Source organism: Peromyscus maniculatus, chromosome 6, assembly GCF_049852395.1.
Source record: "Peromyscus maniculatus bairdii isolate BWxNUB_F1_BW_parent chromosome 6, HU_Pman_BW_mat_3.1, whole genome shotgun sequence".
Lineage (NCBI taxonomy): Eukaryota > Metazoa > Chordata > Mammalia > Rodentia > Cricetidae > Peromyscus > Peromyscus maniculatus.
The window spans coordinates 46,719,391-46,746,169 of NC_134857.1; the positions used below are offsets into that span (position 1 = coordinate 46,719,391).

At 43.4% G+C, this 26,779-nt stretch overlaps 1 protein-coding gene across 2 annotated transcripts in view; it reads left to right on the top strand.

Moving 5' to 3' along the window:
* The window catches only part of Kcnab1 (potassium voltage-gated channel subfamily A regulatory beta subunit 1), a 368,345-nt gene that overhangs the window by 319,811 nt on the left and 21,755 nt on the right, over nucleotides 1-26,779 (top strand). The window lies entirely within an intron of this gene.

The following is a 26,779-nucleotide window of genomic DNA, read 5'->3' on the forward strand; positions in this document are numbered from 1 at the left end:
GGGATTAAAGGTGTGCCCCACCACCGCCCAATTGTGATTCTTAAGACAGTCTCTTAGCTGTGAGTCCCTGTGAAAATAAACTCAATTGCACACTTCCTATGTGCAATGGCACAGAGTAGACATCCCACCACAAAAGGTAGGATGTGGGGAACATGAAGAAAAACTGACCGGAGCAAGATCAAAACCCAGGAGGGAAACGCGAAATCCTACAGCTCCGTGTCTAGCACTCAGGGCGCACGGCATCATCTGAGCTCCAGTGCACCAGAGCTCTTGTTGCCTGCAACACACATATTCTCCCTCCTGAGCTGGCTCCATTCATTCACTACCGACTTCCTCAGCCGACATCCCACACTGCCTGGGGTCTCTGACTCAACTTGCTTTACACTCCCAGCTTCATGCACAGCCTACTCAGGGGCTCCCTATGGGGAGTCCATTCCCCTCCTGAGACACACACACACACACACACACACACACACACACACACACACACACACACACACACACTGCCTGGCTTTTCCTTGGAATTCTTGTGTTCTGTGTGCCTGAAAAGCCAATATCATGTGGATGATGCCAAGTTCTGCTTGAGTCTGAGAAGTGAGCAGGCCCCCTTAGACCATGACAGCACGGGCCTCGCGGTAGATTGATGCTGGGTGTAGAAAAACACTTCCCTGTTTCCAGCAAGGCACCCTGGCTACTCTCTCTTTCCAGGCTTCCTTTCAAAGTAAGTCTTTCAGATAAGTTTGCATTTTTATACCCCAGAGGCTTCAATGGATGAGATCTTTCCCACAAGACATCCTTCTATTTCCTCTGTGCAAAATGTTTTGCTTTCGTTAGTGATACTGATTTCTTTAACAGTTACGGCCCCTTTGTCTCTATTTGATTTGTCTGCAACTTTGAAAACACATATGTCAAATTGTACATTTTCAGGCCCAGTTAAATCTTTGTCACTTCCTTCTGTTCTGCTTTTGTCCCTGACTCTCGCTGTGAACCTGGCTCATGGCAGCCAGCAGTAACAGCACTACAGCATGAATGTTACTGCCTGGAAATTCCCTCCACCAAATAAATACGCCCATTACTTTTGAACCCGGCCTGACAGAATAGTAACTGAAGCTGAAAAAAGAGAAGCAGCAATGGAGAGAGGCGGAGATTCACCCCAAGGTGTTTCTCTCTGTGGCCTGTGATGGCTCTCCTCATCAGATCGGTATTTCAGCCAGGAAGGCAAATCAGAAGAGACGATTTCAAATCCAGGCTTTGTCTGCAGTCACACGACACAGGTTACCGTCCCTAGTCAGGCTCAGTTCCTCACTTGAAAGTAAAAATGCACAAAACACAAAGCACTGTGGGAATGGGTTGATGGTGCGGGTCTACCACCTCCCTCACCTTGAGGGCAAAGAAGCATAGGCCTTACTTGTGGAGAGTGCACCATATAATGCGCACACACATAACTCAGAGGTAACTATGGGAGACGTCTGAGGCCTTGAAATTATAACATGACAATAACCCAACAAAGGCCAAGCTACTGGGCTAAACAGGGTCTGTGAGGTCGTGGAAGGACCAAGCCAGAGGTGGCAATATAATTGTCTCAGAAGCTGTTTGTTTTGTCCTTGGAATATTGTCCTGCATTAACTTAATCACAGATTTTCCAGGCTTCAGTCTAAAAGCTGGTCTTGTGCCGACAGCTGTTTTCAAAGTTATCTCCAAAAAACCACAGAAGACCAGCCCATTCTTAGTTGATGTTAGCTGAATTCCTGCCATGTGTCAAGCACTTTCTGGGCACCTGGGAGAACCAGGAGTGAATAAATGTGACGAAAATACTGCCCTTGTAATCCTCTTGCTTGCTGTGCAGACAGATAATAACTGAGACGGTTACATTAGGGCTGGCGAGATGGCTCCATGGGGAAGAGGCCCTGCCACACAGGCACAAGGACCCGAGTTCCAATCCCAACAACCACATAAAAGGCAGCTATGGCCATACATGCCTGAAACTCTGGGATCTTGAGGAGTGGAGACAGGGAGATCCCAGGAGCTAGCCACCCTGATCAAATTGATGAGGTTCACGTCCAGTGAGAGGGAACAACAGGGGAGAAGGACAGAACAGGACACCAGATGCCCTCCTCTGGCCTCTACATATGACCTCACACACAGACATATGCACACTTTCATACACCTTACATTTGTAAAGAAATAAGTGGATAGAATGCGTGAATCACACAACTTATCAACTCAGTTAAAATATAGCACAAGAAGAAATAGACACCCGATAGAGATGGCTAAAGCAATTAGGACTGAAACATGTGGAAAGACCCAGATGCCCAAAGCTTAGGGTACTCAGAGGTCCTGGGGTCCGTTCTTCCTCTGCCTCCTTGGCCTTCCCCAGAGTGATGTTGTTATAGGGATGAGATATGAGAGCCGAACAATAGCACTCAGCGGAAAGTACCTGGGTCAGTGGAAACACACAGGGACGTGTCAGTTGGCCAGTAGCTGCAGTTCACCGATTCTCTAGATGCACACCTAGGGACCGTTCACGTGTCTTATGCAATGCATGTTCAAGGCGAGAGTGGGGACCACCAGTCGGCAGCTAATTGAAGAACCTGTTAAGTCGTCATGTGTTTCACTTGTGATCAGATTTCAAAAACACACTTGGGAGACCAGAGAGACAGCCCAGTGGGTCACTTGCTGCTCTTACAGAGGACACAGGTTCAGTTCCCGGCACTCACATGGTGGCTTTCAACCATCAATCACTCCAGCTCCAAGGGACCTGGTGTACTCCTCTGGTCTCTGTGAATACCAGGGACACAGGTGGTGCACATACATACATGCAGACCAAACACTCATGTACATAAAATAAAAATAATTCATTTTAAAAATTAAAACACATGGAGAGATGTTATGAATGTCCCATACCCCCATTCTTTCCTTTCTATGTCTTGACTACTATCACACGGTAGTTACTAATTTTAAGGGACCGGCACAGAGTCGGCACAGAAGACACCCAGACACCAAATTCTCAGCACAAAGGGGGTTTATTTACCCCTCCCGAGAGGGAGGGGAAGAGGCTGCCTCTGGATAGGGCAGAGATGGAGACAGAGACAGGCACGCTGCAATAGTGGTTTTTAAAGATAAAGCGGGGGAGGCCTGCTAGGATGAGTTGGTAAGTCCCAACTGAACCTCTTAGCCAGTGCAGCCAAATAATGAATTTTAATTGCTGGATTTTGGTGTTTTGATTGCTGGACCTTGGAGTTTTAGCCAGGCATAAGGACATGGCCAAATACGGGAATATGCCTTGGGAGCTAGCTTTAGGGATGCAATCTAACCGGTTAGCAAGGGGAGAGTGGGAGAAGGGTAGGACCCCCACCAGCACCACCACCCCCCCATGAGCATGCAGCAAGGTCAGAGTACAGAGATCACACTCTAATAGGCTGTTATTTCACAGAGTCTGGTGAAAAGGGTCCCAGAGTTAAGAGAGGCCCGAAAGTTCTGTACATGCATCACAAGTTCATCCCTTTCAGAACCAGAGCCCTGGCTAACACTGTTTTTCCAGATCTATGGACTGAGAAAGGAGCTTTAGAAGAATTACAGGATGCTGAAAAGTTAAGGTTGCCAAAGCTGAAGGATATATGGGAGGAAGAAGCTGACTGTAAAGAAAACTACTTCCTAAATTCCAGTTCTTAATCATACAGTGCAGTGGCCGGAAGGTGGATTCCTAATGTCATTCTATAAAATCTTAGTGGTGACTGGATAGTCTTGAGAAAGGACATGAGAATACTCTATGCAACTTAGCAACTTCCTATGTTTTCTCTCCTATTTCTACCTCCCTCATCTCTCCATCTTTATTCAGGTGTAAAAATAAAGTGAGTCAGCCCCTATTCAGAAAGAGAAATGAGGAGGGCCGCATGTCTTCTCTAGTTTGTGGACCTCACCAGGTTTACATGTTGGTATTTTTGCTTTCGTTTTTCCCCCTCCGCTTTTCACCTTAAACTGTTTTCCATTACAAAGATGGAGAGAGAGAAGCAGGGTGGAGAGAGACCATGAGAGATTGTTTCTGCTCACCCCAGCTGTCAGGTGAAGACAGAGCTGCTTAGTATTCAATCGGTGACTCATGAGCACTTCCTCTGTGGGATGTCAGTTCCCTGAAAGACATCTAGAGATGTGACAGGAGATAGCTCAATATTCTGAGGACATGTTGACTCACTCTCAGGAGAATCCATTTCCATAGGTTCCTCCCTGCAACCATGCAGATCTGCAGAGGCATGCATAGAACTGGAGACTAACATCACCCACGCTGGTGCTCTAGGCTGCATGGTGAGGCTGCAGAACTTAGCAGGTCATTACTGAGCGGCACTGTCTCTAAGGGTTTCACAGCATACACGCTTAATGGGGTGAACACCATTAAGGCGCTCCTGCACAGTCCCTAATCTGCAATTGTCACACAGTGGGATTAGCAAATATCTCACAGTCCCCTTCTTATTTTCTGTACCAAAAGAATAGGGAGTGGGTTGTTTTGTTAAAGTCCTGGATGTTTATAGGTGTGCTGAGAAGATACAATGAGAGGACTTAGGTGCCCCATGTGGATTTGGATGAGCTGCTTAGACCAACTCCTCCGATTCCCATTTATAAATAGGAAGAATGGAAAGATCACATTCTCTTCCAAACATCGTTGTGAAGAATTGTGTTCGTTTAAATGGAATTGTCCCTATGAACTGTAATATCCAGCATAAATATTTCAAAGTGCTTATTGTTGTTACATATGCTTATGTTTTTAAGATTTTACATGCATAAGATGAAGTTAGAGTTTCAGCTAGGTCCAAAGATGCAATTGCAATATCAGGATGAGGTGACAAGTCACGTCTATGTTTTCATAGGAAAAGGTTGAGAGCTGGTTCCATGACTGTTTTCCTTCCTCCAAGTTTTTGAGAAAACTAAAAATTACAGAGATGTTGGAAGCATGAACACTTGATATGCTTCTTCTACATGGATCAAGCTGCTATGGGCTATGCCCGCTCTTGCTCACTGTGAACATTTCACCCATGAACACTTTCTCTGGTATCTTGGAGTCATCACAAATGACATGGGACATTGGTAATGACACAGTCATCATACACAAGGAATTTCAATATAACCCCTCAATCTAGAACTCGTGGCACATTCCTGTTTCCTCCAGTGTCCTTTAAGGGGTGTGTTTGTATTGTCTTGTTTTTATTTTTCTTGAGAAGAAAATGGGACAATTTGACTGAAAATCCCACAGTGAGTGAGACCGAGGGATGCCACCGAGTGTACAACACTTGGCTAGCACCCATGAGACCCCGGCACTAAAAAAGGAGAGGGGAAGAAAATAAAGATTCCTACAGTGTTGCGTAGGATGTCTTGTTATGACTATTCAATCTCTTTTCAGCTAAAATGATTTGTCTACCCCATTTTCTCTTCAGTGACCTTAACCAAACAAACAAAATGCCCTGGGAGTTGTATTGGAGAATGTCTCCCAACCTCAGTCTGTCTAAGCCCTTCTCATGATTAGATTGAGCTAAGCGCCTTTGGTAAGGACGCTTCACAGGCGTTCCCCGGTGTCTCTCTCCAAGGGTCAAGAAGGGTCACTACGTCCCTCTATTGTTCAGTTTAAGTGAACCTTGCAGGGTGAAGCCTGGCAGGCATTCCCCCACTATGGCACCATTTCTTTGACTTTCAGTAAAAGCCTCTGTGTGAGTCAGTGTGAAGAGCTGACACCCCACAGCCTTACTGCTGGCATCAGCTGTAGTGGAGCTGAGGGATGGTGGCATCCTGACTCCATTGACGACGGAAATTATTCTGTAAAAGGGGTTTTCCTTTTACCCCCTCTCCACTCAGTTCCAGGAATCTGGAGGTCACTCTAGCACAAGAACATAGAGCTTACGAGAGCAGGGAAGAGAAGGGATCCAGTGGAGAAAGGTAAATCTGAAGAAACGCCCGTGGGGGGGGGGGGCGGGCTGCTCTTCACAACCCTGGCTGAGGTGGGAAATTTCAGGGCCATTGGGTTTTCAATGTAACACCTATGGCTGAGGAGCACAGTGACCTGGGACCTGACTTTAGTCTGGAAAATCTAGAAGTGGAGTGTTGGGCCATCTGCCTGGATGGCACAGCTAGCTAAGTGCTGCCTCCTGGGGATGACAGACTGCCTCTTAGAGGGCGCCTAGAATTGGGGCCAGGGATGGGGAGGGGTACAGAAAGTAGAGAAACAGAGAAGTAGAGGAACTCACCATACCCCAAACTACTCTCGCCTTCTTCTAGGCTGTACAGGCTCCAGGTGGGGAGAGGGAGAAGAATTCTAACTTAGAGTGTTAATTAAACCTATATAGGATGTGTTTAGTGCTTAAAATCATCTTCAGAATGCCTAAGGGTAGGCAGAAAAGCTCTGGGATTTCACTGGGGCCAACAGGCACCGCAAAAATAAGACCAGATGACTACATTACCAGTCATGTTCCCTCCACATACTCTGTGTCTTAATACCTAACCTTAAAACTGTCTGACTTAAATTTCACATGTAAGAAAAAGACCTTCCATTACTTCTAGAAAACATTCATAATAAAATACCATTATATCCTAGATAACTAGAGTATAGAAATATGCTTGTGTCTTAAGATTTAAACCTCCACAAATTACAAAGTTGGGTATTTGGCCATCTTTGCAGTGTTTATACATTACAGGTGGGCATTCCTCATACCTATCATTACACCCACAAACCCTCCTCGGGAATCTGAAGACATCTAAAAGTGTCACTTCTGCTTTGGGGAGTAACCGTCAGTGTTCAAGGCCTGGAAAACATATGCCACAAAAGCTTCGTCTCTGCAATCTGAAACATGCCCGTCCTGTCTAATGGGTCTCCATGCTAAGTTTTAATTTCAGAAAAGAAATCACGAGGCTAACTGGCTTCAACTGACCCAATCATACAAAAATAATAAAAACTAAACAAGAATATCTTTTTAAACTTAATATTTAAAAATCCAAATATAGTCCATATATTACTTATAACAGAAAACCAGGTTGTGAGTTTTAAGGGCCAGCAGATAGGAGGATTTGTGCAGAGCAGTAGGAAGAGAAAGAACGCGTCACCAACATTGTCATTTACTGGAATAAATGAAACATATTACATCATTGGCTTTGAAACTGTAAGCATTGTTACAGAACAAACCCAATTTCCAACTAGAAATGAGTGTTTTTATATAATGAGACAAAGAAAACACCATCTGACAAGAATTCACATAAAACAAAACAGAAGGGAAATTGGAAATATTAAAACCAAGAACATCTTAAGAAAGGAAGGATGCAATTCTGTTTCTCCACCTCATTTCCTTATTCCCTTCCTGAGAAAAACCAAACTGTCAAGATCTTTTCTCAACACACCAAAGGATACACTTTAAATGTCACCACATGAAACTCAGAGCAGCCCAAACAAGAACACAGGAGAGCACAGCACCCATGTCCAAAGCTGGTTCTCTCTCTTGTTCACACTCAACTACTGTTTATTACATGCCCACTGCATACCACAGCATGCACAGGCTATTCTAAACAGAAGAAAGCCACACCCCTGTGGGACAAATTTAACCCAGGAGAGGAGGTAAGAACCAACAGTATGACAGTAAAAAAAAGTTTAAAAGTAGACAATTAGAGGAGGGGAAATGCTATGGGGGAGAGAAAGCAAGCAGGCCATGAGGAACAGAAATGCTCATAAAGCTGCTGGTGAGCACAGGGAGATGAGGTTTGAGTATGACTTGAGGGGTCATGTGACTGACTAGGAGAGGGATAGAGAGATTGTTTCTTCTGGGGAAAGTGTGAAGGCCCTGGGATGAGAGCTGCCTGTCGTGCTTGGGGACAGCAGTGCAGCAGAATCAAGTGTGACAGTGTAGAAGCTGAGAGAGGTGGTGGGACCAGGTCCCTGGGGCTCTCTGGGTTTTCAATCAAGACGTGATGTGCATTGGGTTGCATTTCAGAAGGATCCCTCAGCCTGAATGTGAATAGATTATTGGTGCAAATGTCCCAGTGAGGAATTATCTTAAGAACTGGCCACCACAATCTAGGTGAGATGACAAGGTCATATGAGTGTGTTGTCCAATGAAGTGCAAAGGTGGTCTGAGCTTGGACCATATTGAAATAAGACAGGTTATTTGTGGATATGACAGAAAGAATAGAACAGTGGATGACTCCATGTTTTAGGCTTGAGTCACTGGAGGGATAGAGATGCTCTAAAGTTTTGATGTAAACTTTAGGTGGTTCTCCACCTTCCTAATGCTGGGATCCTATAATCCAATCACACTGTGGTGACCCCCCAAAATGAAATTACTTTCACTGCTACTTCATACTGTAATTTTGCTACTCTTATGAATTGTAATATAAATAGTTTTAGAGATAGAGGTTTACCAAAGGGCTTGTGACCCACAGAGAACCACTTCTCTAAACAGGTGTAGCCAAAATGATAGGGAAGGTTTGGGTTCATCATCTCAAGTTTGAGATGTTCATTAGATAGCCAGATAGAGATGCTAAAGAAAAAGTTGGACACTGAATCTGAAACTCAGGAGCTAGGCCTGACATGGAAAGACGTAGATTTGGGAGTTGTCTGCATATGAATGGTGTTTAAAGTCTTAAGAACTGATAAAATCGTATACATGGTAAAATAAATAGAAAGGAAGGACTGAGACTGAGCCCTTAAGTTCGTCAACATTCGTTAGTTTGGAGGAAGACAGGAAGAGTGTGGTAACCTAAGAAGGAGGTAAAGAAAGCCCCTCAAGAAAGAAAAAGATCAGCGCATCAAATACTTCTTAAAAATCAGGTGAGATGAACATAGAATCGTCTACCAGAATTAGCAGTGTGGAGGTCAGTAACTCACATGGCAAGCGAAAGTGGGAGATTAAGTAAGAGCCTCTCAATCTTTACTTATGGTTTTCTTATTTGTGAAAAAAAAAAAAGTGAGAGAACTTCTGGATTCAGAATACCAAAGTGAATGTCTACTCATCATCCTAAAATGAAAGATCATCCAGTAAACAGAAAAGGAACAGAGAGAGAAGGTTCATTTGAAAATAGCAGACATCTGAAAACCTAGAGCAATATATATTAAAGTAGAAAAGGAGGAGTGAGTTTAGTGGGTTGGTTGATTGGTTGGATTTTGGTTGGTTGATTGGTTAGTTATTTAGCTGTTTGGTTGGCTGGCTGGCTAGCAGGCTGGTTGGTTGGCTGGCTGGCTAGCAGGCTGGTTGGGTGGTTGGGTGGTTAGCTGGTTGGCTGGTTGGCTGGCTGGCAGGTTGGTTGGTGGTTGGAGTGCCTACAGAAGAGAACCTAAATGATATGCATGATATGGTGCTTAAGGTACTAAGGGCACCAACTCTTCAGAGGATGGCATTGACTAGAGAAAAGATAGAGTAAGAGGATAAAGACCTGTTAAAGTTTCTTGTCTCCAAGTTTACAGTCAAGGTCCTGCCTTTCCCCTCCAGTGAATGAAGCAGGAGGTCCACTGACTGGAAATATGTGTATATATACACATACATACATATGTATATGTATGTGTATGTATGTATGTATATATGTATGTATGTATACATATATATGCTTAGGCAGCCCTACTTCTATGGCCTGGCATTTGTAACCTCATGTCCTCCATCTTAAGCTGTCTCTATTCACTGCCTACAGCTTCCCTGTGCAGATACTCCCCACTCCTTACATCTCCACCCCTAGGGTTTCCAGTGCAACTTAGGTTTCACCCTCACAGCTTCATGCTTACCCCGCAGGGGCTCCCTGAAAGGAATCCAGCTCTGCTGCACACTGGCCTCATAGGCTCTCCTCCAGGTTACCTAAGGATGCACCACAGCATAAGTGTTCTAAAGCACCTGTAAAACCAACGCCACATGCCCAACATCCAGATGTGCAAACAGTCAGTCCCCTTAGACCATTGCCTCAATAGCTTCTGAATCCTTGGGCAACTGAACCCAGGAAAACACTTCCCTAAGCAACAACATGCAAGCAGGGTGCCTTGGTAGCTCTCTTTTCTGCAAGAAGCTTACAACCTTGGCTGGGGAGGGACTGGCTGATTTACTATTGTCCCAGTGAAAAGTGCTTGGTTTTTTTTTTTTAATACAGTATCTTTCATTTATTCTTAGACAGTTTTGTGCACCCCAAATTCCCTTCTCCCACTTTTCCCAGGAGCCCCCAAAAGATCGCTTCTCCCTGCTTCTTTTTAATAATTTACTCATTTTCCTTGTCTCCCAGTTCCCTCATGTATAAAACAACAATAATGGCCTATTTGATAAAATTGTCCTAAAGAATCGATTCTTTCATACGTACAAAGTGTTTCAAACATTGCCAGGAACATCCTAAGTGCTATGTAAGTGTGAACTATTATTTTTAACACCCTGGGTGACAGAAGATCCTTAACATTAACGCAGAGCAGCTTCATAAATCTGGAATGAAAATCTGCACACATTCAGGACATAAAAGATTCGGTCACACTAGTTCCTGTACCTGATTAGAACTGTTTCCTTTGAGGGACAATGTATCACACCTTTTCTGTCACTGACACATTCCTGTGCCCTCTGCCTCAAGAGTAGGCATGCATTGCCCCTGAAGTGCAAGGAAGTGTTTGTGTGCATCACAAGTGAGTGCAAGAACAGGGGAGCTGAGCAAGCCAGAGTAAGCATGAGACATTTTTCCTGTGTCAGTCTTACTCAAGGATTTATGAAGGAAACCATTATCATTTTAAATCATTATTACGGTATGCAATAGAAAGCTTGCACCCACTTTGTCATAAAGCCAAAGCTGTCTAATGTAGCCTGTGTTTGCAGCCACTTTCATGGATTATGGAGAGAAAGCACTGTCTTATCATTGAAAACTCTCACTAAATCCCCCCTTAGCAGAGGATTCTAAGATAAAATGAGGGAAACTGACATCTTTGAGTGAAGGGTGGAGAAGAACCTCACAAATGGGAAGGAAAGCCCCAGAGAAAGACTCAGCAGAAGCAGACATTATCTAGAGTGGTAAAATAGGGACAAGAACAGAGCATAGGGCACTCGCAACAGACCACTGAGACCACGTACGTCAGCCATCTTTTTCATCACAGAAAACCTGAAACAATTCAGAGAAGCTTGGTTTGGGCTTGTGGTTCCCATCATGTCAGAAGGACATGGAAGAAGAAAGCTGTTTACTTTGTGGTAGCCAGAAGGAGGTGAGGGAATCCACAGAAAACCAAGATCTTAATCCCTCAAAGAACGGTGAGCTGCTTCTTACCAGCCTCACCTTCCACTGTTCACCTATTCAAAATCTGAATAAATAATTAGATTAATCCATTCCCAAAGCCCCACCTCTCTCTGCTTCAGGGACCAAAGCACTGATACATAAACCTTTTGTTCACTTCATACACAGACTGTAGCAACGAGTCAGTCTTCTAACAGCTTCTGCAGTGCAAGCTGCCAGCAACCCTGGGGGCAGCCTCGTGTTTTAACAGATACCGCGGTGCGTACTTTGGTAAAAGCAGCACATGGTTAGCGACACTCTTCGCCAGGTAGCTTAGCTGATGAAAGGCTGCGAAAATTACTTTACTCCACCACATTCAAGTTTAAAAGTCTCCTTTTGGTTACCGGATACCTGACAGATGTAGATGAGCACGAGAGAGCCAAGATGCATTAGGGGCTGCCCGGAGCTGCCTGGGATGTAAGAGGAGACGGTTTTAATGTCATTAAGATTAAGATAGCTTCACTTCCAGACATCTCCCATGACAGGACCAAAGACACAGCTAGCTCAGACTATTAAAAGGGCAATAAAGACGGCTTCCTCTGGATCATTAAACTGGATTTGCCGGTAGAAAATTTCATTAGGGTCGATACTTTTTTTCTAGCCTGATCAATCTCTGCCACGTTGCTTGCTTTATCCTTTCATCCACAAGACAGCATGCCTTTAAAAATATTGTTAAAAGCCTGTCCCCAGAAGCAGATACACAGACAGCCGCAGAATAAAAGGCTCCAGACAGGATAACAGAATAAGAAGCTATGTGTCAAAGTTCTGCATCCATCTGTCTGACCAATGAGGATGACATTCATATAACTTAAAACATTGGAAATGAGAGCCTTGCATCAGTTAGCTGTAACGAAATGACAGGTGCTCCCAATTACAAAAATAGCTGTTCCATTGGTAACGGGCACAGATACAGTAGGTGCCATGTAGGACTGGTGGAGCTGGCTAAATTTAAGCTTTAGTAGCTCAATGAGTGTTTGGAAAACTAGTCTTTAGCAAGTATTTTGCCCAACAGATTTCTTTTGACATGCCCAAAGGCTTGTTTCTTCAGTCAATTCAGATATTGTTGCCACTCTATATGTTTCAAAGAATATAATCAAAAGAGCGGGTATGAAACACAAATGTGAGTGAAAAGGGAAAAGATGAGTTGCTTCATTTCTCTGAGCGTGGAGGTTCAAGGGAAATTTCAAAACTAACGTAAATGAGCCTTCATCCTTCCATGCCTTGAGTTCTTCAAACACAAAATGACAATGTGGCCATCCCACCTGCTGTGTCTCTGTCCCTGGGGAAATGTGGAGAGGCATCTATTCACCCCAGATAAGTCACTGATGGCTGTGAGCAAAGAGATTACTCCACTCAAGTCTAGCTTGCTGAACCAACAAGTTTACTGGATTAGTAACAGGAACATGGGTAATGGTTTACTCGTAGAGCATCATTTATTCAAAAGCAGCTGAAACACAGAAAAGTACACCCCATCACAAGTGACAACCCATGAAAGCTACATCCCCAGAATTATCTTCTCAACTTGCAGGCAACTCTGCTGATGAGTCTCCTCCCAGAAACCCTTTGCTACTTATATAACCTTGGAACGGGATCTCACCAGTATTGTAACTACTGGGGCTTCCTAAGTCATACATGTTTCATGAACTTCCTGAGCTTTGTAAGTTTGCTTAGCTGCTACTCTCCTGAGTTTCCCTCCCCCCTCCTGGGGGGAATATTTTGATTCAGAGGAAATACCTTCAAAGCACCATCTCACAGAACTACAGTAAGAACATAAGTGTAATAACATTGGGAAAACTCCCAGCACATAGGCTAACACATAGCAGACAAGCAATAAAGTCAGCTCCTTCCCTGTTCCTCCGATGTCCTGTGACCTAGGTACCCACCTGCTTGGAGTGCTAGATAATACCCAATCTAAAACTCATGGAAATTATTGGTTATCTATGTTCTAGCCATGTTGTCTCCTTGGGTGCACAGATTTTCACGCAGGTTATGCTCTTTTCCTGAGACTGACCCACTGGAAGCCTGGCCTCCTCTTCCCTGACTGGTTGCCAGTTGCAGAACAGTTCTAGGTTATAAGCCAGGCTTCCTGTCACTCCCCTTTGTCCAGGTCATTGGTTCATATCACTGAACCAGCCCACTCAGAGGACATCTCAGAGTTTTGCTTAGAATGACGAGCCAAAGGACCATGCTAAATATGTTCATGCACAACCCCCTCAGATGCTACAGGAGCTAGATTAATGCCACAAGAGAAATCACCTTAAGGACAGCAGGAAGTTTAGGGGGAAAGGTTAGTCCTCAGTAACTTGTTGGAACAACCATCCAGTGACAAGCATGGATAAGTATCTGTTAGTTTTAAGGATACTCAACTGAGTTTTTGATAGCCTAACCTCCATACACATAAGGGGGAAAACCCCTAATAAATACACCAAGACCATGGAGGTATCCTTATTCCTTAATAAGAAAAGCAGCAACCCAAAGCTCAAGAAGGTTAGAATAAAAAGCTAATCATTCTTAACAATATCACCTTTAGTTCTTTTCAATATTATAGTTAAATGTGAATTAGTAACTTCTGTATCTTTCTGTGTTGCTGGCTATGGTTGTGATATACCAGAATGGCCTTCTGCATCATTTTCCCAATATACAAAAAGGGTTTTATTGAGCTAGTCTGAAATTTTAATAGATTGGGTCTATGAAATAAACACACACAGCCATTTAACTTCTTCATTTGTTCCTTGTACATTTTGTAGATTATACATTCCGGTCCATTCCTTCGGAAAATATCAACTTATTCAAACTCAGATGCTCATGGGAAATTATCTATGACAGTGATGAACAACAGGGACACTGGCTTTGAGAATTTTCTAGGTCAAAAACTATCATGCCCACATTGTATGATAGGGACTTAAGGGAGCATACACAAATATACTCACATGGGCCACAATATCTGAGGCCCCAGAAGGAATTAGACAGCCCTCCATGCGGGAACACACCCTGCAGCAAGCACTTCCACTGTGGTCTTTTGACTTCTAAGGTACACAGACCCATTCTCAACAGAGAATGCTAGCGTTAGAAAAACACATTTTAATACATGGGCTTCAGCTGGGCAGCAGTGGTGCACGCCTTTAATCCCAGCACTCAGGAGGCAGAGCCAGGAGGATCTCTCTGAGTTCGAGGCCAGCCTGATCTACAGAGCAAGATTCAGGACAGGCACCAAAACTACACAGAGAAACCCTGTCTGGAAAAACAAAACAACAACAACAAAAACAAATACATGAGCTTCCTTGGTAAACTTCCATGTCCCTCCTCAGTGCTATCAGTTTCTAATTTCTGTCTAGACAGACACAGGTGAAGAAATGAGCCTGAAAACTAGAGGCCCAGTGGATTTATCTGGGAAAGGACTGAGAGCAATTGATAGAAGAAAAAACTTTAAAGGAAGGGGAAGAGCCAAAAAGCCTTAAGGCAAGAAAAGAAAAGTCCATCAAGTAGGTAGGAATAATTTTTTAATATGCAAGAACTACATAGAGAATTGTATTAAGCTTTGTATATTTTAAATTTGTGGTGTTTATAAAGATGAGAGCATGTATAGGCGATAGAGTGGAGATAACCAAGACTATGAACAGGAAAGCTTAGATTCTTAAACTTGTCCATTCTACTAAAATAGATCTATTCCAGTCAAATCTGCCATTTGAAAATTAATATAAGCAAATTTAGCATTTATAAGAAAATTAAAGGCCCAAGAAGAGCCCAAATGACTCCTGAAGATGAGTAAGTGGAAGAGAAAGACTTGATGTTATGTTTTAGATGTCAAAGTCTCCCACAAGCTCATGTGTTTGAACACTTGGTCCCCAGCTGATGGCGCTCTTGTAGAAAGTTATGGAACCTGTCTGAGTTGGGGCCTACCTAGAGGAGTTGGGTCTCTGGGAGGCAGGCTTGATGTTCCTGTCCCCACACTGCTTCCTAATCTGCCTAGATACAGGCAAGCTCTTGCCACCACAGTCAGGGCCTGCTCCCAACTCCTTGCCTTCCATGTGATGGGGACTGTCCCCTCCTGCCTTATGTTATTTCTTGTCAGATATTTGGTCACAGCAATGAGAAGAGTGATGATGTGGCCCTGTCAGGTCTCAACACTCACTGTAAAACCTCAGTAACTCCTCCCGGCAAGGGGAGGAGCTGACAGCGGGTTACAGGGTGAATAGCCCTCTCCCCTTACCTGAACATCTGAAATGCAGAATGCTCCAAACTCCAAAACTTGCTGAATGCTGAATTCCAATCCCCAAATTAAAAAATTTGCAGTTTGGAACACCAGGATGCAAACATTCCCATGACAGATACCCAACCCATGGAGATGCCAGAAATAGACATTAACAAGAATGAAACTTTACCCAGAGCAATGTGGCCTAGAAGATAGTAAGGAACCATGGGACAAGGACCAGGCCCGTCCAACCTGGGGCCCATGGGCTGCATATAACCCAGGAGAGCTATGGCACATTTGTAGATGATAACTCAATATCACAATGTCAAATGGCTGTACAGCCATCACACCGCTCAGTAACTGAACATGGGCTGGATCTTCCCATGTCAATCATTCATCAAAAAATGCCCCCACAGACTTGCCTACAAGCCAGTCTGATGGAGGTATTTTCTCAGTTGAAGTTCCCACTTCCTAGATGACCCTACCTTGCCTCAAGTTGACAAAAAAAAAAAAATCCTAATAAATAGTCAGGGAAAAATGGCTATTTTCTGTGGTAAGAATAAATAAATGAAACTAAGTCCTTATTTTGTAACATCTATATACTAAAATAGCTTATAGGTCAGAAACATGACAAGTGTAAAACTTAAAATTTTTAGTAGAAGAAAAAAATCTCTTTTTATGTTTTAATATTTTCCTTTATGTCAGGAGGATACCCCAGATCAGGAAGGCCTGTTGTCCTAATTTGCTTTCTATTGCTCAAATTAACATCATGACCAAAAGCAGTTCGGAGAGAAGAGGAGTCACACACAGTCCATCACTGAGGGGAGGCAGGTCAGGGACTCAAGGCAGGAGCCTGGAAGCAGAAACTGAGCTGAGGTCATGGAGGAACACTGCTCATCTGCTTGCTCATCTTGCTCTCTTACACAACTCAGGACCACTTGCCAGGGATGGCACCACCCTCAGAATCCTCCCACATCAGTCATTAATCAAGAAAATGTCACACACACTTCTCTATAGGCCAATATGATAAAGGCATTTTCTCAACTGAAGTTCTCTCCTCCCAGGTGACCCTAGCTTGTATCAAGTTGACAAAGACTTAACCAGTATGGCCGTGTTCAAACTATGAAAGTTCCTTTATTGCAGGTTGATTTCAGTTACATCGCCAAAGGAAACCCTAGCATACATACAGAATCACCTTCCCTTAACCTACAGATTAGAGGATGTGTGGCCTCACAGACATGCCACTTATCCAGGAAAAAAAATGCAAATCCAGGAGTTTAAGTTCACTTAGGCTTGTTTTTTAATTTTTTTTATTCATTGCCTTGCTCCCGACAAATTTCATTTTAATTAATTGCGATTTGTTCCATTGTTCATTGACCCTAATGAATTTGACATATTAAATAATTGCTTTGCATTCTGTATTTATCAAGGATGCTATCTCCCTTTAATTGAGACAAGACATGTCTCTTTAACTACAACCACTTAGTATTAAGCAAATGGGAATTAGAATTTAATAACTTGAAATCACAGGTTTTATTAGGAAATTGTCAGGTTCTGTTTAAGCTTGTGTTGGAGGGAAAAGTGCAACTCCTTATCCATATTCTATATAATTACATCTTGGAGAGTATCAGCAGTCTAGATGTGATACTAAAATTGTTACAGGGAAATGGTGAGTCAAGAGAAGAACTGAAAGAGAAGAAAGCTATGTTCTGGGACTGGAGATGTGGCAATCTGCAACTCCAGTTCCAGGTGACCTGATGCTCCTTTCTGGTCCCCAGGGTACAAGGCACTTAATGTAGTGCACACACATACATGCAGACAAAACACTCGTATGCATAAAAATAATACATTCTTTTTAAAAAAAGAAAGCGAGTGAGTGAGCTACGCCTTTGCCTTAAGCATTCTCTACAGGTAAAATGGGAAGTCATTCTCTTGCTAGGACTAAAGAGTAGGTGTATGATGAAGGAAGAAATAATATTACAAATATACAGCTTCACAGGGCCTCTTTCTCTAGAGAGGGCTATGCTAGGAAAGAGCAGAGCTCCCAGGGCAGCCTGCCTTTGTCCAGAGAAATTACAGCAAAGACAGACTCTTTCTCCATGGAGCATCCTTATCTGCAAGTTTCACAGATGGGATCCTCAAGTGCCAGGACTTTAGAAAGTTTGAACTTATGTGATAAGTACAGGGGATGGATGGGCTACTAGGAGATAGGTTAACATCCCTTCCCAGCTCATGGAAGGCAGAGGCAGGAAGATCTCTGTGAGTTCAAGTCCAGCCTGGTCTACAGAACGAGTTCCAGAACAGCCAGAACTACACAGAGAAACTCTGTCTCGAAAGACAAAACAAACAAAAATGTCCCTACTCCAAACATTTAAAATCAAAAATTTTTCAAAATTCAATTTTATTTCAGCACTGACATGACACCATAAAAGGAAAATTGCACACCTGACCTCCTGGGATAGGTCACAGGAGAAATACAGGTACACTTCAAATATTGGATAAAATAAGCCAGGCATGGTGGCGACGCCTTTAATCCCAGCACTCAGGAGCCAGAGGCAGGCCGATCTCTGAGTTTGAAGCCAGCCTGGTCTATAGAGGGAGCTTCAGGACAGTCAGGGCTACATAAATCCTGTCTTGACAATAAATAAATAAATAAATAAATAAATAAATAAATAAATAAATAAATAAATAAATAAATAAATAAATAAATAAACAAATATTTAAAATACAATATATTATTTATAAATATTAGTAGTTACTATTAAATAAGCATTTATTATATTTATTTATTGTTATTTATTGTATGTTATATTATGTAATATGTTAAATATATTTGTTAATTTATTAAATATAATAGATATTAATATAGAGATACTATATATAACATTATAAAAGTAAATATTAAATATATATGGGGGAGTATAAAATTACCTTTATCTTTGTATGTGAAGTATATATGAGCCATAAATGAATTTTGCATTTAGACTTGACTCCCATGCCAAGGTTACGTATATGCAAATATTCAAAAATCCAAAACATCCTCAAATTTGAAGCACTTGTTTTCTCAAGCATTTAGAATAAGAAATATTCAACCTGTACCACAGAACACAAATCTCAGGGAACTGTCTCTCCAACCTCTATCCACCTATGCTTTGCCAAGGTGTGGGTGGGCTACAAATGGCCCAGCTTTCTTGTCCTGGTGTCCTATGTCCTACAGACTAATAGACTCAGCAATGCTAAACAGCAACTGCTTTTTTCCCCCAAAGCCTTAGGGCTTGAGCTAAAAGGCTGAAGGTGGGCTGGAGAGATGGCTCAGTGATTAAGAGCATTGGCTGCTCTTCAAGTGGACCTGGGTTTGCTTCCCAGCACCCACATGGTGGCTCACAACCATCTGTAACTGCAGTGTCAGGATATCCAATGCCTTCTTCCAGCTTCCTCCAGCACCAGGCATGTGGTACACAGTCATACGTGTAGGCAAAACACCCATGCACATAAAATATTTTTAAAAGGCTGAAAATGTGTATTTCAATAACCTAATTCATATTTCAGAATCAGATTGAAACTCAGAATCACATTCCAACAACAGCTAGGACTCACTTCAAAGTATCTCAGTTCAAAGAAAACCACAGATTGTCAGAGCAGAGTCTGAGGACTGCAGGATGGACAGCTCACTGTCCTTGCCGATATAAAGCTCCAGAATGTCAAGGCTGCACACTGGAACCCTGCCCAAGTGACTTTGCTTCTCCCTGGTTCTGCATCAATAAAATGAGGGTAAAATATAACTGACTTAAACAGTCATTACAAAGATTACACACTGCTTAATTACTATCAATCTGTTTTTCTGCACCAAAGAAACTAAGGTCCAGCAAGGTCTTGATATGAGTCTCAGGTTATCAGGGTCTTCTGAATCCTAGTGGGTGCCCTGTACAGTGGAGCCAGATTCTCCTAGGACAATCGACAGCTCTTTCATAATAGGTGTGCTGAGCACACCTCCCTCTACTTCTGAGTAGGTTCCAGTCCAAGAAGACTGAGAAAAGGCAGTCTTCTTGCTCTAGGCTCTGAGCTGAGAGGCAGAGACATCTCTGCAGTCCCGAAAATGATGGACAAATCATACAAATCCAAGGGCAAATCTCAAAGCTGCAAAGAAACCACCAGCAGTGGCTTCTGGAGTTTAAAAAGAAAACAACTAAAGACAGAGAGAGAAATAAAACAACTGGTTTGGAATGACAATTGTATCTGGGACTAGACTTACATTTTCTGCCCGTGTTCATAACAACTTCTCTGTTGAAACTGAAGTCCTTGAGTGTATGCCAGGGTCAGCATCTTCTTAAGCCTTGCCTCTTTCTTTAAAATCATACCCTATTTTATTTATGGTGATATAACTATGTATGTGTTAACATTTTAATAAAAAGCGAGGTAATTTCAAGCAGAAGAGAAAAAGAGAAAAATTTAGGTTACAAAATCCCTCTCCCCAAAACAATTGTTTTTTAAAAAATCATTTTTCTAGTTGGCCAGTGCAACAAATATATCCAGTGATTACTCATGTCTACTTCCTACTACACTAATAGTGGAATTAAAAGGAACACACACACACACACACACACACACACACACACACACACACACACACACACGGAAAGCCCCACACTCACTGCCTCAAAGAACTAACACATGTTGGATCCTTTTGGAGTGCAAAGTGATTCTTGCTACTTCAATACACAAAAAGTTGAATCCACACATCACATCTGGCAGCACAAATGAAAATTACAACAGTCCTGTGACCAAGTTAAAAGTAGAAGAAAAACACTGGCTTTCCATCCTCTGTCATGACTCCTGTCCTTCTGCCTGTACTCTGTCCTTCCTCATTGCCCGTGACCCTCTCTTGGTCTCCTTTCTGTCTTTAGACTTTAGGCCTAAACTCAGAACAAAAATGCAGTCTCCCTCAGACTCAGATCCTGGCCTATAATGCATACATGTAAACAGGTGTACATCTGGGGAAAGTCGAAAATTCAAAAAAACCTTTGACTCCCTGCCTCGTAAAGAGCCTCTGAGACCACACAGAATCGAGCCATGCCTCACTGCCAATATCCAACCACTTTCCAGCTCTAAAAAGCAGCATTTAGTTAAAGCTGTGACATGTACGTGTTGGAAATGATGCCTTTCTCAGGTGATAAGTTTTCTTTTTTTATTTTTCCATTACAAAAAAACATAATACAGATTTATGTAAAGCTTGGGAAATATGGAAAAAATGCATACTAAATACAGTAAGTTTGAATTTTCTCCCAGCACTTTACAAGCATACTATCCCAGCTTTTAGCCGTGTCCAAACACAGTGGACTCCCGGTCTGTCTCCTCACCTCCAGTCAAAGGAAACTGCAGTGCACTGTCTCACAGACTTCCGGCTTGATCCTTTGTCTCCGTGTCCAGATTCGTTTGAGTAACTGTATTTGATATAGACACTAATTTCTATACATTTATGTCCTTAGTCCTCATGCTTCGTTGTTCATATACTCTTAGCATCTGCTCGCAACTGCCAAAGTGTTGGGGCCATTTCGTATTTAGGAGAAGGCAATGGAGACGGGTTTAGAAGCTATCGTGCTTTATGTGTGGTCTGGTTTCAAAATTAAAATATTTGTTATCCAAAACTTTTCACTCAAAATGTTTGCGTCATTCCTTTGGCATGGAATGCACATTTTAAGCCCAGATGGACTCCATTAATGAAAGAAGAGTGTATTAAAATGTGAGAGCTGGGTCTCTTTGAGAAGGAACCAGGCCACGTTTGACTCACTGGCTATGCGGTTCGTGGTGGTGCCTCAGAGTCACGAGCATCTACATGCATGATCTGCACCCGCCGGGAACGAATTCCACATGATCAGTATCATCTTAATTTTAGAGGTGGAAATAAGGTACCTAGAGAGAAAACTGACCTGCAGAATTTAGTAAGGCCAGCTCCATTTGGCCTGGGAGCCCAAGGAGAATCATCAGGTTGAAGAATAAAATTTCAACCTGAGAAAGGCTGGGAGGACCTAACAAAGTCTTATTACCAAATAGATAGCTTTTCTCAAACTTTTGAGTGTATGTGTATCTACTAATCCAAGCACCCAGGACACTGAGGCAGGAGGATTGCAAATCTGAAGGCAGCCTGGACTACCTAGCAAGTTCTGGACTAGGCTGAGTTTCATAGAGAGACTCTGCTCAGTGACAGAAGGGAGAGAGGAAGTGAAAAGAAGGGGGGAAAGGGAAGGAGGGGAAGGGAGGGTCACACAGTCTCCTTAGTGGAAACTAAGACGTGGAACTAGGTATTTTTATCAGACTCTCCAACGAGCTGGTTCATGTCAGCGTGTATGGGTGTGCATATGTGTTCATCTTACTATCTGCTTACCTAAGTCCTAAGGCAAATAACTAAGGTAAAGGTTAAAGAAGCGTTCAATTAGATGGGACACGGCAGAGAAGGGAGGCTGGAGGACTTTGTCATTGACGTGCCTTGGGAAGGATACAGTGAGTGGTGTCAGAGGCTGCACCACATGATTACGATTTGCAGTCCTTTAGTCTTGAGGTAGGACTAGAGGCTGTGCCTTGGTAATAAGTTCCTAGGCCAGCAGCTGCACTTGGAGACCAGAGGTACAGTAAGCGAACCAACCAGGCCAGGTTTCTAAAATATTCATGCCAGGGCCTCTGCCCGACCGACATAATAGACCCGCAGTAGAGTCTTAGCATGGGCAGTTTTTAACGCTCAGCCTTAGGGTGGGGGTGGGAGGTGAGGTTGTTTCTATCGTGCAGGCAGAGCTGAGAACAGCAGGGGCTGAGGCTGCTGAAAACATCTGGACAGAGAGAGCCAGGGTCAGTTCTGGGGAGCAGACTTCACCTCTGCCAATGTTCTTTCTCAGAGCCCCATGATTGTAGCATCCTAACTAGTCAATCTAGTGTCCTTTCTTCGCTCTGAATCAATGCTGTGATAGTATAAGCCTTTAAGTGCGTTTCCATGGGCTGTCAGGATGGCTCAGCAGGTAAAGGTGCTTACTGCATATTCCATCCCTGGGACTCACACATGTTGAAAGAGTAGAACCCACTTCTGACCTATGACATCCATAAACTGCCATGGCTCACGGACGTACCCCCCCCCACACACACACACACAATAAACACATAAATAATGTAATCATTTTTATTTTAAAATCCTATGCTTTAATTTCTTTATCATGTTAAAAATAAAAAAATGAATTTCTATAATTCACAAGCAAAACAGTCTTAGTGTCAGGATTTTTTTCTTTCAACAATGCTGCCCTCTAGTGGCTTAATAAATGAGCACCATGTTAAAAAAAAAACACCTGAGCCACCGATAAAGTTATTTCCTGTTGGCAAACTAAATTCAGGGGATTAATAAATAAATGCTATAGGAACTTCACATAAATTTAAGCTGCTACCTATTCAATTCTCCCTCAAGTTCTGCTTAGGGGGCTGAGCCTCCCCCACAGACAAGAACTCCTGGGGCCTCCTTGCCCAGTTCCCCCCCTGCCCTCCCTTGAGAGCCACACACAATGGAGAGAAGGTGTGGCCGGCAACTAAAGGCCTGTGCAGCTCGGCCTCACCTCTCACACCCACCCTTTCCACCGTGTCCCAGTCCATTGAGAAGACAGCATCAAACCTCCCCCTGAGCTCCACAAACCCAGCTGGCCCCTGATCGTGGTATGGATCCCCCACCCCCAGGCACTCCACCCCCTCCCTTCACAGTCTCACTATGGGTCTCATCAGTGAACCCCCCATTCTGGGCCATTCCCAATGGCACCCAGGTAGTCTCTCACCTCTCCATCTTTAACCTCTCCCTGAGCATCCCCTGAATGACTGTTCTCTCTACTTCCTTCATTTGAAAACGTTTTGAGTTTGTCCAGGTTGTCTCCAAACCTGCCTGCCCCTCCATTCTTCCAACACTGCAGCCTGGCCTTGGGCCCTCACAATGACACTGAAATGGCTCTCCTGTCTGCAGCCGCTCTCTGCAGACACTGTGTCTGCAGCCTCTGACATGGTTGTTCCGTGTTCCGCCCCATGGTCCTCCTTCTTGAAGCACCCTGTGTTCTTGGCTCTAAATTGTCCCTCCCCAGTGGCTCCTGACCAGTCAGTCCGCTGACTGCACAGGGTCCTCTCTGTGACCTCATGCTGGCAATGAAGACCTCGTCTCTTTTTCTCTTCAGACTTCCACCCCTCTGACTTAGCACAGTCAGTAAGCTGCTCTCCTTAACAACCCAGCGTCCAGCAGGAGCCACTCATTATCTCAGGGCTTCAGACTCCTCAACTCAACATCCCCCACAGTGTCACCCACAGCATCTCCCATGTTCCTCACATCCGAAGAAGAGCCCTTGGCTTCCTCCCATTGCCCTCTTCTCTATAAGCAGTCAGGTATCTGGGAGAAGGCCTTGATTTCTTCCTGTCTGTTATGTGCCACACTCAGTCTGATCCGTCTTAATTACCAAAACCCTCCTCCAGGTCACTCTTGCAACATGGCAGAATCTTCCCGGAGGCCCATACTCCAGGGCTTCCTCTTTCACTGGTTCTTCACAGCATAGGCAGGGATGGCGTTCTGAGATACAAACTCTGATTACACGATGTCTCTCTCATTCCCTTGACTGAAAATGGTAACAACTGCATTCAACGTTCTAGAACATACAGTTTGGTTTGCCCTCTGCCAACTTTATCTCTAACTCCTGCCCTTCCTTGCTGGGTTTCTGCTACCTAGCTTTGTTTCAATTGTGGGAATCCACTGAGCTCTTTCTGTTTTCAGTGTCCTGTACATGCTCTTCCATCATCCTAAAATGTTATTCTCCCATGCTTCACATGATTTCATGTTAATTCTTCAGCATAATTCCCAAGTGAGGCATTCCTAGCCCTAACTCAGTAGATCTTCCCTTTCATTTCCTATCTAGACCTTCTTATACTTTTCAATAACACTCTGCATTTTATAATCACTTCTTTATTTATCCATCTTTGCCATCTAAGCCTAATCTCCCCAAGTCTAGGAATTTCATTTTACTAACAGATGGGTCCAGGATTCAGCACTGTGTGTGACAAATACCAGGCTTTTACACTAAATGTGTTCAACAAGTAAATGAATAAGTCTTCAAAAAGTCACAACGTCCCCTCCATCTTAACTGCTCTGATCAACGCTTAGGTAACTTCCCATGGCCTGGCCACCTGGCTGCTCTGTCTCCTTTACCTTGTCTGTGCTGTAGATATTGCTCTATATAAATAAAATGCTGATTGGCCAGTAGCCAGGCAGGAAGTATAGGCGGGACGAGCAGAGAAAAGAATTCTGGGAACAGGAAGGCTGAGTCAGGAGACACTGCTAGCTGCCTGCCATGAAAAGTGAGATGTTGCCGGGCGGTGGTGGCGCACGCTTTTAATCCCAGCACTCGGGAGGCAGAGCCAGGCGGATCTCTGTGAGTTCAAGGCCAGCCTGGGCTACCAAGTGAGTTCCAGGAAAGGCGCAAAGCTATGCAGGGAAACCCTGTCTCGAAAAACCAAAAAAAAAAAAAAAAAAAAAAAGAAAGAAAGAAAGAAAAGTGAGATGTAAGGTACCAGTAAGCCATGAGCCACATAGCAACTTATAGACTAATAGATATGGGTTAATTTAAGATAAAAGAACTAGATAACAAGAAGCCTCCCACAGCCATACAGTTTGTAAGCAATATAAGTCTCTGTGTGTTTACTTGGTTGGGTCTGAGCAGCCGCAGGACTGGCAGGTGAGAGAGGTTTGTCCTGACCGTGGGCCAGGCAGGACTGGAGAAAACTTCAGCTACGTTGTCTGCATAGAACAGATGGGGAAGTCTTCCAATTCAGCTTGCTCTGTGAACCTCTCGGGGTTACCAACATGTTTGGCACACCTCAGCATATCCAGCTCCAGAACAACAGGTGCTAATGAACATGCTGACTGGATGAGCTCCCAGCTCTGGAAGAAACAGGACACAAACAGGAAGGGACTTATAATGATGGAGGTGGCTCAGCTAAGGCAAAAATGAAAAAAAAAAATGGCTTCAGCATCAAGGAAGTTTTATCATCTCTGTGTGCTCTTTGAAGGAGAGCAGAAAGGTTTCTTATACTTTTTATCACATTTGTCTAAGGGATAAATAAACACAGTTAAGTGCCATGATAGGATACTGATCACAAGAAAAGGGTGTTTAGCTAATAGGCCAAATTCTTTGTTAGACAATAGTGAATAAAAGCATTCCCATCTTTAAAACAAACAAACCAAGGGAACCTTAAAACAACACATGTAAGCCAACCAACAAAGATGCTAAGACCCTCACCTTGGCTCTCTCAATCAGAATCCTGCCCTATCAATATAAACACAAATAAGATGACATCTACCCCAAGCTGGGTATACATCTGTAATCACAGCACCCAGGAGGCAGAAACCAGAGGATTGCTATAAATTCAAGAACAGCTTGATCTACCTAGGGGAATTCCAGGCCAGTCAAGGCTATACAGTGACACTCTGTCCCAAAGAACAAGAAAGAAGAAAGACAGAGATGGGAGGAAGCTGGGGGGGGGGGGAGAAAAGAGAGAGAGAGAGAGAGAGAGAGAGAGAGAGAGAGAGAGAGAGAGAGAGAGGAATGTATCTACCCCAATTCTTTCTTGAGCAAGGATTCTGTTTTGAAGGACATTTAATCTATGGGTATTATTGGGACATAAAGAAGTCCAAGACCTTGACCCTTTAAATACATCCAGGGATCTGGCATCCTGGAGTGGCGTTAATGTGCTTTGTGGAAGCAAAAGAAATCCAGTGCTATCTGAGGATTTGGCTAGCTTGAACTTGAGGCTCTTCATGCCTCTGAGTTCTGTAGCTCATCTGGCTGGTGCCAAGAGGATTAGCCTAGCTCCACTCCATGGGGAGAGGATTAATCTTCCTGATCAGGAAATGTGCTATTAAGCAGAAAGAGGCTAATGTGTAAACTGGGTGGGCCCACCAGCAGGCCCTGGTGAAATCAATTACATGGGTGTCTTAGAACAAAGTTTAGTTCCAAGTAGTCAAGGACAGGGTGTGTCAAAGTGGGCTTTGAGTCCCTGTGGCTTCAGCTGTTTGTTCAGCGTTTTATATGTTTATCTTCCTGTGAGACACAGTTATTGAGTCATCTCTATGAAATGGCTCTTGAGGATAAGGAACAGCTCTGCAAATCCACCATACAGAGAGACAGGGCGTTCAGCCTCTACGACCCTACATTCTACAGTCAAAACAAATGCCTCCCCTCCCTTCTCGCTCTGTGAACAAGAACCATCAAGCAATACAAGTAAAGGAAGAAGCTGTGGCGGTCGTTACATTTTTAATACTGTTTAATATTGTTGCAAACT